Genomic DNA, 13,218 nt, shown 5'->3' with positions numbered 1-13,218 from the left:
TTGGATTCCCTGTTGAGTCTTTAATGATTGTGATTGTAGTTTTTTCCTTATTTTGTTTAATTTGACTTGCCAAATATTTACCAGATTTATTGCTATGGTGAAAATGTTCTTGTCTGTGTCTGTGTATTAGGAATTGAGTTTTATTATTTATTATTTCATTTATTTGTAATTTATATTTTCTCAATTCGTTTTGGGTTTCCAATGTTGGGTTGCTTGCATAAATGATTTCAAGTTGGTTGATTTGTTGTTCCAGTTCAGCTTCTTCTTTTTTTTGGAGACGGAAAATGAAATGATTATTCCTCTTAAAACTGCTTTCCCTGTTTCCCATAGAAGGGTCGGTGATGACTCTGGGGAATCATTTATTTCTAGGAAGGATGCCCACTCTTTTTTAATCAGACTGTCAAACTGAGGGTCTTTGAGAAGAGACGTATTGAAACGCCATCTAGTGATTGGTTTATGTATGTTAATTCTGTTCCATGTAAATGTTACGGGAGCATGGTCGCTGATAATTATAGGGTGAATCTTTGAGTCTGAAATATCCAATATAATTGAATTGCTGTTAAGGAAGAAGTCAATGCGTGAGTGTGAACGGTGAACCGGAGAGAAGAATTCAATTCAATTCAGTTTATTTGTATAGCCCAATTTCACAAATTACAAATTTGTCTCGGAGTGCTTTACAATCTGTACACATAGACATCCCTGCCCCAAAACCTCACATCGGACCAGGAAAAACTCCCAAATAACCCTTCAGGGGGAAAAAAAGGGAAGAAACCTGCAGGAGAGCAACAGAGGAGGATCCCTCTCCAGGATGGACAGATGCAATAGATGTAATGTGTACAGAAGGACAGATTTAGAGTTAAAATACATTCAATGAATATGACAGAGTGTATGAATAGTTCATAGTAGGCATATTCCACGATGGAGACCTCCACGATCCATCAGGCAGATGGCGGTGGGGAGGAAGAGTGGGCGGAGTCTCAACAGTGGGCGGAGTCTCAACAGGACAGTGGCGTAGTCAGGAGCAGGAATTCCACGACCCAGACGATCCATCAGGCAGATAGGATCTATGCCGTCTCATAGGGTCCGATGACCCCATGAGACGTGAAGTCAAAAGGACTCCGGGGAGAAAGCAGAGTTAGTAACGTGTGATTGAGAGATGAAAATTCATCCATAAGGAGAGAAAAAAGAGGAGATAGGTACTCAGTGCATCCTAAAACGTCCCCGGCAGCTATAAGCCTATAGCAGCATATCAAGGGGCTGGACCAGGGCAAACCTGATTCAGCCCTAACTATAAGCTCTGTCAAAGAGGAAGGTCTTAAGTCTACTCTTAAACGAGGTGACTGTCTGCCTCCCGGACTGAAATTGGAAGCTGGTTCCATAAAAGAGGAGCTTGATAACTAAAGGCTCTGGCTCCCATTCTACTTTTTAAGACTCTAGGAACTACAAGTAGTCCCGCATTTAGTGAGCGTAGCTCTCTAGTGGGCAATATGGTACTACAAGCTCCTTAAGATATGATGGAGCATCACCAATCAAGGCTTTGTAGGTTAAGAGAAGAATTTTAAAAGTGATTCTTGATTTTACTGGGAGCCAGTGCAGAGCAGCTAGTGCAGGAGTGATGTGATCTCTTCCTTAGTTTTAGTGAGAACACGAGCTGCAGCATTCTGGATCAACTGGAGGGACCTAAGAGATTTATTAGAGCAGCCTGATAATAAGGAGTTGCAGTAATCCAGTCTCGAAGTAACGAACGTGAACCAATTTTTCTGCATCTTTTTGAGACAAGATGTGCCTGATTTTTGAAATATTACGTAGATGAAAGAATGCAGTCCTTGAGATTTGCTTTATATGGGAGTTAAAGGACAAGTCCCGATCAAAGATAACGCCAAGATTCTTTACAGTGGTGTTGGATGCCAGGGCAATGCCGTCTACAGAATCCACATCACCAGATAATTGATCTCTGAGGTGCTCAGGGCCGATTAAAATTACTTCGGTTTTGTCTGAGTTTAACATCAAGAAGTTGCAGGTCATCCATGGTTTTATGTCTTTAAGACATGCTTGAATTTTACAGAGTTGGTTGCTCTCCTCTGGTTTTATCGATAAATATAGTTGAGTATCATCTGCATAACAATGAAAGTTTATGGAGTGTTTCCTGATAATATTGCCCAAAGGAAGCATGTATAAGGTAAATAGAATTGGTCCAAGCACAGAACCTTGTGGAACTCCGTGATTAACGTTGGTGGTTATCGAGGCGTCATCGTTTACAAATACAAACTGAGATCGATCTGATAAATAGGATTTAAACCAAATTAGTGCCGTGCCTGAAATGCCAATCGACTGCTCCAGTCTCTGTAACAGGATGTCATGGTCAATGGTGTCGAATGCAGCACTAAGGTCTAACAAGACCAGGACAGAGAGGAGTCCTTTATCTGCTGCCATTAAGAGGTCATTTGTAATTTTCACCAGTGCCGTCTCGATGCTGTGGTGTTTTCTAAATCCTGATTGAAATTTCTCAAATAAACTATTATGATGTAGAAAGTCGCACAACTGATTTGCGACCACTTTCTCAAGGATCTTGGAGAGGAAGGGGAGGTTATAGATCGGTCTGTAGTTAGCCAATACCTCTGGATCCAGAGTGGGCTTCTTCAGGAGAGGTTTAATAACAGCCACTTTGAAGGAGTGTGGTACGTGGCCTGTTAGCAGAGACACATTGATAATATCTAATAGAGAGCCGCCAATTAAAGGCAAAACGTCTTTAAGCAGCCTCGTCGGGATGGGGTCCAAGAGACAGGTAGACATGTTCGAAGTAGAAACCATTGAAGATAATTGGTCACGGTTGATGGGAGAAAAGCCCTCCAAATATACACCAGGGCATACAGCGGTTTCCAAGGCCATTCCACTTGAGGACAGATTGGCACTGGTTATGGGCAAGAGAATATTAATCTTGTCCCTAATAGTTAAAATCTTTTCATTAAAGAAGTTCATAAAGTCATTACCACTAAGGTTTATAGGAATGCTCGGCTCCACAGAGCTGTGACTCTCTGTCAGCCTGGCTACAGTGCTGAAGAGAAACCTGGGGTTGTTTTTATTTTTTTCTATTACTGATGAGTAATAGGCTGCTCTGGCATTACGGAGGGCCTTCTTATATGTTTTAAGACTATCTCGCCAAACTAAGCGGGATTCTTCGAGATTAGTTGAACGCCATATGCGTTCAAGCTTTCGTGACGTTTGCTTCAGTTTGCGGGTCTGAGGGTTATACCAGGGAGCAAACCTCCTCTTCCTCACTGTCTTCTTCTTCAGAGGCGCTATCGAGTCCAGTGTCATTCTCAAAGAGCCTGTGGCACTGTCAACAAGATGATCAATCTGGGACGGACTAAAGTTAGACCAGGAGTCCTCTGTTATATTGAGACGTGGTATCGAATCAAATACAGAAGGAATCGCTTCTTTAAATTTAGCTACAGCACTGTCAGTTAGACATCTGGTGTAGAAACTTTTGACTAACGGAGTACACTCCGGTAGTATAAATTCAAAAGTTATGAGGTTGTGGTCTGACAGAAGAGGATTCTGTGGGAAGACGTTCAAATGCTCAATGTCAACGCCATAAGTAAGAACAAGATCAAGCGTGTGGCCAAAGCTGTGAGTGGGTTTCTGTACTCTCTGACAGAAGCCAATCGAGTCCAACAAGGAGATGAATGCAGCACTAAGGCAATCATTATCAACATCCACATGGATATTAAAATCTCCAACAATAATAACTTTATCGGTTTTAAGAACCAAACTTGATATAAATTCTGAGAATTCAGATATAAACTCTGAATATGGACCTGGTGGCCGGTACAGAATCACAAATCGAATTGGCTGTAGTGTTTTCCAGGTTGGATGTGAAAGACTAAGAACAAGGCTTTCAAATGAGGTGTAGTGTAATTTTGGTTGAGGATTAATTAATAGGCTCGATTCAAAGATGGCTGCTACTCCACCTCCTCGACCGGTGCCTCGAGGAATGTGAGTATTAATATGACTTGGAGGAGTCGATTCATTCAGGCAGACATATTCTTCATGGCTCAGCCAGGTTTCAGTTAGGCAACATAAATCAGAATCAGAATCAGAATCAGAATCAGAAACAGGTTTATTGCCAAAGAATGTTTTCACAAACAAACGAGGAACTTTTTTTGGCGGAAGGTGCAAGAATCGCGCACCAAGACACCGAGGCGCCGTCATGGCGCCATCTAGGAAAGGGTGGATGAAAGATGACAGCATAACATGAGGGAAGAGAGGCGAGAAAAAGAAAAAGCCACCCCCCGACTATGCCCCTAGAGGGGTACAGTGTGGGAGCAGGAGAAACAAAAAACACCATTGCACATAAGCACATACATCTTAGACATGACTTGCAACGAGTAGGAAGGGAGGGGAGGTAATCCAAAGACTGGGCGATAGCCCCGTCATTGGGGGCAGAAGGTAACCAGCACCGACAAGCAGCCAGCCCGGTCCTTCGCCGTCACGGCGCCGGACGCAGACCCCGTCCTGTCACCCTGGGGGGGCAAAGCAGGCGAAGGCGTGGGATGGGGGGGGGGGGTAGTGAGTGCATTTCAGTTTGTTGAAGTTCGTGTGTGAGTGGCCCGGTGTATCGTCCTCCCCCAGTCCACAACAGACAAAGTTCTCAGTCCACAAGATGGTCGTTGCCATGGAGATGGCCTTGAAGGGTCCTGGGGAGAAAACAACCACAGGTGTCTGTGGATAGGGGGAAGGGAATGAGAGAGAGTCTCGCTTCAGTGATCTTCGGGGGAGTTGTTGTTCCAGTCACGGCCTTGGACAAGGCCAAGGCCCGTCCTGGTAGAGGGAGCCGAAAGCAGATAAGATTGGGATTGTTTGGTCTTCCAGTAGCGGCTTTGCGCACCCACTATTCCTCCAATTTCCTCCCGTTTGCCAATAGGATTTCAAATCGATCCAATTTCATTTGCAGAGCCGTCAGCTTCTCCACGATGTTGTCATTCTGACGGTTTAATGCCAAAGTCTGAGTGCCAACAACTCTGCCCAACGCGTCAATCATGTCGGGCAGCCTTAGGGGGCTTTTAACGGCTGTCACCGTTTCCTTAATTTTCCGATAAGCCAGGGCAGCGCCAAATCCAAACAGCAGAAATCCTGTAATCATAGTTCCGAATAGGTAGATGTCTTCTACGTCCTCCACGGAGAGTGGTGCTAGGCACAAGACCCGCCACTTCGCCCACGCGTCCATCGTGTATCCAGCAACATTCGTCCCAGCAGGACAGGCAGGTTCCCCCGAACTCGAGCTTCTCGTCGAGAAGATGGTGTCAATTGCGTTTAAGGACCAGTTGATTACGTCCATGGTTTTTAGTTCGAAGAGCGATGCGTAGAGAGTCTCTCCAGTATAGAGACAGACAAGACATGACGAGAGAAGCCAAGCAGGGAAGGGAAGGTCATGGGGAGGAGAGGGGGAGAAAATTGCGACCGCCTTCGTCGAGAGCCAAATCCAATCAATGTGATTATCTGATATTAAATCATTTAGTAACACAGCTTTAGATGACAGAGATCGAATATTTAGGAGACCACATTTAATAGACCTATTTTGTTGCACTGCTGAAATAATGGTGTTAACTTGTATAAGGTTATTGTGTACGACTCCTCTTCTGCTTACTTTTGATTTATTTAATTGAAGTGGCCGTGGGACAGACACAGTCTCTACTCTAAAGTCATGGGTGGGTAACTGCTCGAATGGAAGAGCAGAGAAGGGTGTTAAACTACAACTCTGCTCCCGGTTCCTGATCTGAACCCTGGATTGTCATGGATTAAGTCCGGTGATCAACTTGGTCATATTCGCAGAAATGAGACGCGCTCCGTCCAACGTGGGATGAATGCCGTCTCCTCATCAGATCAGGTTTTCCCCAGAAAGTCTTCCAGTTGTCTACGTAGCCCACATTATTCGCTGGGCACCACCTCGACAGCCAGCGGTTGAAAGACGACATTCGGCTATACAATTCGTCTGTCTGCAAATTTGGGAGAGGGCCAGAGAAAATTACGGTGTCCGACAACGTCTTGGCATAAGCACACACCGATTCCACATTAATTTTAGTGACTTCCGACCGACGGGCTCGGGCGTCATTACCACCGGCGTGTATTACAATCTGACTGTATCTCCGCTTGTCCTTAGCCAGCAGCTTCAAACAAGACTCCACGTCGCCCGCTCTGGGCCCCAGGAGGCACACGACTCTGGTCCGCGGCTTCGCTATTTTCACGTTCCTGACTATAGAGCTCCCGATAACCATGGTGTGTTCCTCAGCGGGTGTGTCGCTGAGCAGGGAAAACTGGTTCGAAACGTGAAGTGGTTGGTGCACAGCGGGCTTCTGTGTAGACTTACTACTCCTGCGAACAGTTACCCAACCATCCGGCTGCACGGTTACCGCCGGGGAACAGCTATCAGCTGACTGTAGCTCCGCGCCGACTACGGGAGAGGGCGGGCTAACTAGCATAGCTGTCTGAGCTTCGATGGCGCGGAGCCGTGCATCTAACCCACTTAGACCTGCCTCCAACCTAGCAAATAAACTACACTTGTTGCATGTATCGTTATCATTAAGGGAGGCAGGGGGATAACTATACATGAGACACACTGAGCAAGAGGGAGCGGGAGGGAGAGAAGAAGAAGTCATGCTCGCTGTTGAGCTGGCAACCAGAGTTTACCGGAAGAGTGAGATGATGCGTTGGGTATTCTCTTGCGTTGGGGTTCTGTAATCGCCAACTATCGCCAAGACCACAATCCCTCATGAACTGTTTTATTGTTTCTGTGGATTGCCAGGTACGTTTATGATTTGTAATATTAGATCGGTCTACTGATGGGTCGATAACTGTATTAAAATCGCCTCCTATTATGACTGGACAGTTGAAAATGTTTGAGAGGGATGAAAAAATATTATGAAAAAAGGATGGATCATCAGAGTTTGGGCCATAAACATTACAGATTGTGACTGGACTATTGTTGATGGATATGTTAATAATGATAAACCGGCCTTCTGGGTCCGTGATGGTGGAGTTGTGGATAAAGGAAACTGTCTTGTTAATTAAAATACAGACCCCTCTTTGTTTTGTGTTGTAGTGAGCTGAAAATGAATGAGTGAATTGTGTTGATTTAAATTTGTTGTGACCTGATTCTGAGAGATGTGTTTCTTGTACTAAGCATATATCTGCTTGCAGCTTAGCCAGATGATTCAGAACTTTAACTTGTTTTGCTTTAGAACCAACTCCATGGATATTCCAGGTTAAGAATTTGAGAGAAGACATGTTGGTTGAATTACTATAGACTGAGTGTTAATGTTGGTGTGTGTGTGTGTGTGTGTTTGTGTGTAAATGACACAGCAGTATGAGCAGACACTGAATCAGGGAAGAACAAACATATACAAAACAAACAAACATAGGAACGTGAAGACAACAAAGTAAGTAACACATTACACATAACAGAAATACAAGGCAATGTGTGAACCAGATCGGGGTTCATACTGTCAGGTACAGTACGACATGGATGCAATACTAAATAATATAATAATCGAAACAGTGAAATGCAAAGAAAAGAGAGGGGGGCATATCGAGATTACGATGGGAAGTTTTGTGTATGTATGCGGATATGTAGGGACAGGAGAGAGAGAGAGAGAGCGAGAGCGAACGGGGGTCTAGAAGAGCCAGAGGGTTACGTCCTTATCGCGGTACAATTGTCCATGTAAAGTCTGTCCAGTGATATTATTGCTTTCTTTCCTTCTTTCATCATGTTTTTGCGGATTGGAAATAAAACTTTGCGACGTTGCATGATTTCTTTTGGGTATTGATCGTTGAGTCCATAGTCCGTTCCTCTGAGCTGCCTGCCTTGTTGTTTGACCTGTTCTTTTTGTTTATAGTGTTCAAATTTAGCGACGATTGGCCGCGGCCGGCTGTTGTTCTGCGGTCCCAGGCGGTGGACGCGGTGGAAAGTTATGTTGTTGACGGTCTCTGCGGGTAGTTTGAGCTGTATGGACATGAATTCTTTGATGGTTTTTTCTGGGTTTTCTGAGGTTTGTTCGTTAATGCCGGTAAAGACTAGATTGTCACTCATACTGCGCGCTTGTAAGTCCAGGATGGTTTGTTTCATAGCTTTGTTGTCAGCGGAAACAGAGGTGAGCTGGGTGGTTATCGTATTGACAGAGTGATGGAGTGACTTGTTGTCCTTAGTAAGAGTGTCGATTTGGTTCTGACTGAATTCCAGGCTGTGGCGCAGAGCCTGGAATTCCCGGTGTAATACTTCGATAAGCGCAAGTCTGGAGTCAAAACCGGAAAGTTTATTTTCAATGGACATGAGTATGTCGCTTACCTCAGAGCAGCATGGAGGTTTGGGTGAAGTGGATGGATTTGTACCTGGGCTGGTACGGGCTCTTTTGTTGTATGAAATGGGAGTCTTTTCGGGATCGCTTTCAGGTTCGCTTGTTTCGTCGTCCATGACGCAGACTCGACCGAACCACTCGTCAATATATTCTTCCAGATGGTCCAGTGCGGTAAATATTGTAGTTCGGTTTGAATTGAAATCGATCTCAGGTGAGGGGGGGAAACTTTTCTTTCTTTTTCTCTTTTTTCATTGAGTCCGATGGGAAAAGTTTGTTTCGATTAATCTAGCAGCAGGGGGGCCGCCATGTTGCTTGCACCACCTCGTCTCCTTCAAAGTGTCAGCTGATCATCACAGCCCTCCTCAAAGTGTCAAGAGAGATGAACGTTTATCCATAAGGAGAGAAAGAATATTTATATATGATCTACAAATTTATAAAATATATATATATGTTATTATTTTTTACACAATATATATACAATCATATGTATATGATTATTTTATTTAGAATTGTGTGTATATAAATAAATACATAAATAGAAAAAATATATCCACACACAAGTCAAAATAAAATTATTATATTTAAAGAATAATAAAAAGCAGGGTTGTCATATTTTGTTTGACTGTAACAAATAATTTACAGCGAATAATTGGAGTAAACTCATGAGCAAGAACAGCTGATGTGGTGACGTCATCAAATCGCGGAAAGACCGTCCTCCCGTCCTTTGGAGTCTGGACTCCTAAGACCAGACTCCAAAAGAACACAAGTCTGTACTCAGTGTACTTGGAATTGAGAAACGGCTGATGACCCCGTCGGGAGGGGGAAGTGAAGAACCGGATGATGATTGTCTGATAGAATAAAACAGCAGGTCTTGGAGCAACAGCCTCAGGAACCAGCTGGGCTTCATCCGCGTCTCCTGGATCACAGGAGTCCACTAATTCGGCTAGTCCGGTCTTCCTGGGGCAGATCAATACAGGCGCTAACTCTTCAGCCCTTAGTTGTCCCACAATTACTTCCACGCAGCTCGACAGCTGTAGCTGTCACCTCCTTCACAACAATAAGCTCACGCTTAGGCCCCGCCCCTCTGCCTGACAGTCAGTCTGGATTGGCGGTTGGTCTCACACGCCAGAAAACAATGACACAGATCACCAAATCAATTAGAAAACTCAAATCCTATTGTGGACAGGGCTGCATTATTATATACATACATTATTATTATCTATCTTATCAAAATATAGTATCAGGGCTACATATACATTTGTATTATTAATCAACTTTTCAAATGTAATTTAAAAGCATTCTTTTGCCTTTTTTTCCTGAATAAATGGTGCAGCTCCTCAAAAACAACTTGAGGCTTTGGCAGCTCGTTCATCATCATCACGGAGGGAAACAAAGTATCATGAAGTACACAACAACACTTTAGATCAGTAACACAGAGCAACAAACCGTAGCATTACAGCAATAATGTTGGAGATATTATATTATTAAAGGATTCATCCACCATTTGTCTCACATGAAACATTTTACTGGGACATTTAATGAACGTGTAATATCCAGTACCTCTCATTTTAGACACCACCGCTGACGGTCTCTTTAACATTTGAAACACATTGATCAACAACACAGGTCTCTACACAGTTTTTCTATCACTTAAAGGGACAGTACACGTTATCCTGTCTTTTTGTAGCATGTACTGCTGGAAAGGACGACGGCCCAGTCGTTTTGCCGAGAGGAGAGGCCGAGAGGAAAGAGACGTGTGTGTGTGAGCCCTATCACACTTTATTACCATCATCGCCAACCTCAAAAGCAGAGCCGGCCGAGTTCTATCGTGCACTTGGTCGAATTCCTCCCCGTCGTCTACTTCTTCTTCTTCTTCTTCTTCTTCTTCTTCTTCTTGACGGTGGATCGACCAACATTTTGACAATATGAATTATTGGGAAGCGACTTGCAGTCATGATGGATTTGGCAGTCGGTCGGTCGGACCGTCGGATGGATGGTCGGTCGGTCGGACAGACGGTCAGTCATACAGGGTTTGAAAGGTCTTCAGCTGCAGGGAGAGGACGACTGGTTGACATCAGACGGGGCCAAAAGTTCACCATCAACAAGACTATGACCCTAAGCACACAGCTCAAAGAACAAAGTATTGGCTTGGGAACAACTCTTGACCCTTGTGGACTGGCCCAGCAGAGCCCTGAACCCCATGGAGCCTCTCTGAGAGACCTGAACATGGCCGTCCACCAACGTTCACCAACCTGACGGAGCTGGAGAGGATCTGTTGAAGAACGGCAGGATCCCCAAATCCAGGTGTGACCACGTGTTGCATCATCCCCAAGAAGTCTCCTGCTGTAGAGCTCCAAGGTTCTACTCACCACTGAGACTCGGAAGACTGAGCACCATGGGAGATTTCAGTTTTTATTTTTTAATAAATTTGCAAAAATGTCTACATTTGTTTTTTTCTGTCAAGATGGAGCTGAGTTACATGAATGAGACATACAATTAATTACTTTTTTGATTTTAGTAAATGGCTGCACTGAAACAAAGAGTGAACATTTTAAAGGGGTCTGAATACTTTCCGTACCCACTGTATTTGAAACTATTGGCTTGCCTTTAGCCAATAGTACAACTACAATAAAAGGCTTTCTAGGTGACAAAAGACACAAATTGGTACAGGAAGTTAAAAAGTGTCTACTTTCCCGCTAACTATCCATCAAATCTTTTACAAGAAACTTCCTGTGAGTTTATAGTTACATAGAAACGTATTTCTTGAGAATTATACAAAACAATGGGGTCTGTAAGAGAAAGTGTAACAAAGTTTCCGTAGCACAAAGTGAACTTGCAAAAGTCTCTTTATGTAGATTTTAAAACTTTACAGGGAAAATGCATTTTAAATACAGATGTATTTGTACAGAGTTTTTAGTTTGTTTTTAGTTTCCTCCATCAAAGACACTCAGTATGTTGTCATTGTTTTTAATAAAGATTCATCAAATGATTAGAAAACACTTTGTCTTCCATCTCGTTTACAAATAAATGACATGGGAAACAATTAAAAACATTTTACTTATTTTTTTAATTCACACATTAGAAAAAGAACAACTTCCATGTGGAATTTGTCACATTCTATCCTGTGTGAACTCTCATGTGTTTCTTCAGACTTCCCTGACGTGTAAATCTTTTCCCACACTCGTCACAACCGATTGGTTTCTCTCCTGTGTGGACTCTCATGTGTCTCTTCAGACTTCCCTGTAATGCAAATCTTTTCCCACACTCGTAACAACTGATTGGTTTCTCTCCTGTGTGGACTCTCATATGGCTCTTCAGACTTCCCTGACGTGTAAATCTGTCCCCACACTCATCACAACTGAATGGTTTCTCTCCTGTGTGGACTCTGATATGGCTCTTCAGATGTCCCTGACGTGTAAATCTTTGCCCACACTCGTCACAACTGAATGGTTTCTTTCTCATGAGCACTTTTGATAGTGATTCATTGGATTTGTTGCCAGTGTTACATCCCACATGACTTACAAGAGCTTTCTTATATTTCAGGGCATGTGCAGCAGACTCAGGTGCCCTGGTCTCCTTCCAGACATTGTCCCCATCTACACTTTCAGGTCCAGAATCTGACAAAGCTTCTTGCCAACCACCAAAACTGGCTTCAGTCTCAGAAGATTCTGAAGCCTCTTCATCATCAGCATTTAAATGTGAATGACGATGTGGATTTAGGTTCCTGTCTGGTCCTGATCCCCCACAGTCGTCTTCATCAGTTTCTGTTTGTATCGGTGTAGCTGAGCTGCTGGCTGGAGGCTCCACCTCTCTGTCGTTCTCCGTCTGGCTTTGATGAAGCTGTGAGGTCTGAGGTTCGTCATCTTCACTCTCGAAAGTAACAGCAGTCATTGAGAATTTGACGATATCGGCCACCTCCAACACAATGAGCTGATCTCCCTCTAGACGGGTCCAGAGATCCTGCAGGTCTTCTCTGTGGCGGGGCTCCGGCTCCTCTTCTATGTGGAGGGGCTTCGGCTCCTCCTTTATGTGGAGGGGCTCCGGCTCCTCTTTTATATGGAGGGGCTCCGGCTCCTCTTTTATGTGGAGGGGCTCTGGGTCCTCCTGGTCCGGGTCCTCGGGGGGGACATCTGCTTTAATCGCTACCTGCTGCTGGACATCTGCAGGGAGAACATTATGAACAACGGTGACTGATATCAACTTTCATTAATGGAGACGTTCAAGGAGTCTGACTAAATGTGTATTTGTTGCTCTTCATTTACAAACACTTAATACAAAACAATAACTGACATTAGTAAACATCAGGACAGAACGAACGTTGCCAGTATTGAGATGGAAGAGGAAGGAACCCGTTGTGAAATTGAACAGACAATCTGGCACAGCCCTTTGCAGTGTGGTCGCCATCGATCGATGAGCCATGCTGTCTAGGTATGCATCCAAGTCCTCACCTTCATCACAGTATGAACATTTAATAACACTATCTGTCAAGTCAAACGTGGTTAGATTTTCTATCCGGAATTTATAAATAGGAATTAAAACATGTAAATAGGAATATAGATAAATGGGATGTAAACAAAGCACATAGGAATAATTAGAGATAATTGTAAAATAAAAAGGAAATTGGGAAACGGGGCGGAGGCTTATAGACCGGAAATAACCACGGGGCGCACTTAAGGGGGTGGTAAGCAAACGCCGCGAGGAAATAGGAGAGTACATAGCAGACGATCTGCGGAATGAGAATGGGCATCTACAAGTCCGGAGAGGCAGCCGGTAAGGGAGGCAAACTCTGAACGCTGAGCGACTGTTTAACTTTCACTTTCACTGCCAGTGCGGGAGCGTCAGCGACGTCATCGGGCTCGGTAACGCG

General features: G+C 44.0%; 1 pseudogene; it reads right to left on the bottom strand.

Annotated features, from left to right (window-relative positions):
* LOC130194791 (gastrula zinc finger protein XlCGF8.2DB-like) overlaps positions 1-11,879 on the bottom strand; it is a 36,575-nt pseudogene extending 24,696 nt beyond the window's left edge.
* Positions 11,880-13,218: the final 1,339 nt, after the last annotated feature.

The sequence above is a fragment of the Pseudoliparis swirei genome, chromosome 6 (genome assembly GCF_029220125.1).
Source record: "Pseudoliparis swirei isolate HS2019 ecotype Mariana Trench chromosome 6, NWPU_hadal_v1, whole genome shotgun sequence".
NCBI lineage: Eukaryota > Metazoa > Chordata > Actinopteri > Perciformes > Liparidae > Pseudoliparis > Pseudoliparis swirei.
The sequence above is the reverse complement of the archived record's forward strand: the minus strand, read 5'-3'. Positions and strand labels throughout refer to the sequence as shown.